This window comes from Etheostoma spectabile, chromosome 2, assembly GCF_008692095.1.
Source record: "Etheostoma spectabile isolate EspeVRDwgs_2016 chromosome 2, UIUC_Espe_1.0, whole genome shotgun sequence".
Lineage (NCBI taxonomy): Eukaryota > Metazoa > Chordata > Actinopteri > Perciformes > Percidae > Etheostoma > Etheostoma spectabile.
In genome coordinates, this window is record NC_045734.1 from 9366350 (window position 1) to 9368111 (window position 1762).

The 1762-nt window shown below is 43.2% G+C and overlaps 1 protein-coding gene across 3 annotated transcripts in view; it reads left to right on the forward strand.

Moving 5' to 3' along the window:
- Positions 1 to 1762, forward strand: part of znf827 (zinc finger protein 827) — a 70119-nt gene that overhangs the window by 60128 nt on the left and 8229 nt on the right. The window lies entirely within an intron of this gene.

Genomic DNA, 1762 nt, shown 5'->3' on the forward strand with positions numbered 1-1762 from the left:
CTTGTACATTTCTTGGGGCATTTTGCTTAAAATAATGTACTAAACTAATTGATCAGCAAAATATGTGTAGTTGAATTGATCAACTAACTGACTAATATGTTTGAGTGCAGACCCAACACAACAAACATGCATCACTGTCTAAATACTTATGGACTGTAGTACTGTGCTTTCCAGCTTTTTACTGAAAGTAAATAAGACAAAACAGTTCCAAGTCAAAACATCCTACTATGTCAGTAATTTATGCTTCATAAACACATTTCTGTGTCAGTTCAGAGGACACAGGGAAAGACAAGCAGCCCAATTGGTTTTCACAAACAAGCCTCCTCCAGCCGACCTTCTTTGGACTTTTAAAGCTGCCGGTGTGAACCCCTGGTGGTCGATATGAGTGTTTTTGTCTAAAACAGCTCTGTCCAGTTTTGTGCTGACGTTTTGCTCATTCACTGTTCCTCAATGTGTGTGTGCTGCTTGTGTGTATGTGTGGGTGGGTGGGATTGTCCGGCCTAGACAGCTGCGGGGTCTTTCAGAGGCCACAGTGGCCTTGTTTATTGGAGAAGGTTGGCCCTTATCGTGCTTGAGGGGAAAAATCAATATGCCTTGGGTCCTTTGGAGAAAAATCTTGAATCCAACGTGTTATTTGTAAAGATACAATTTTTTTTTTAATTTACACAACATTGACGATAGGCTTGCATATATATATCTATATATATATATATATATAGATATATATAGAGAGTAAGGGATCCCTGCTCCATCTCTTTTTCAACTGAGGGGTCCTTGGCCTAAAAAATGTTGAAGACCCCAGTTATAAGGTGTAAAGTAGAAAGAGCAACAAACCCTGAAAGACTGCAAAAGGCTAGTTATCTGGTCAACTGTGTAGACACGCCCAGGCAGGCGATGGCTGAGCTCAGCAGGTGTCATAGTTCAAGCAACCCCCCCTGTGAATATTGGACTCAACATGGGGAGTGGGTTTGTTTGGTGCCCTTCTCTGTGGGGGGGAGGTGGTGAATTAGGTGACTTATCCCTTTCTACCCTGGATACATTGGCAAATAGGAAGCCTTTGCCTCTTTATTTCCGTTTGTATATCATGAACATTGCCGGGCAATCGCAGACAAAGTTATTTAGTGAAAGAAAAAATGGAATATTTTTCAGTTAAGGTGTTTCAAGGTTGAGGCCCAGGGGCTCAGAGCAGCGCCTTTTTTTTCTTCCTTTTTTATATTCTGTGGCATTAGACTTTTGCATATTGTAAGAGAAGCAAGTGTATGTTAAATACTGCAGCAGAGGAGATAAGCTGGCCCCAAGCTGGTTCAATACTGTATTCAAAATGCTGCTAAAACTGCACAGTGAATGACCCTGGTTAAATTATTATTTATTATTTTGATTGAAAGCAATTAATCATATCTTCTATTTGTGTGTGTGTGCGTGTGTGTGTGCGCATGTGTGTGTGCGTGCGTGTGCGCGCGTGCAATAAAATGATAGGTCAACCATTTCACGACCTGTGCAGCCTTTTCTCCCTCCTTTCACTCCCTCCTGAGTGAATGCCCTTTGTTGAGCTGTGCCCTGAGATGCTCCCGCCATCTTAGCTCCTTCGGCCATGACCCACGCTCCTCACCCCTCCCTCTCTCCCCTCCCCTCCTCATTCCCTCTCTCTTCCCAGTGAATTGCAGACTTAGAGAAGGGGATCAATAAAAGCACACTGCATCTTGATTTGACTGGCAGGGCTTCAGTCAGAGCAAAGGGGTGTGTGTGTGTGTGTGTGTGTGTG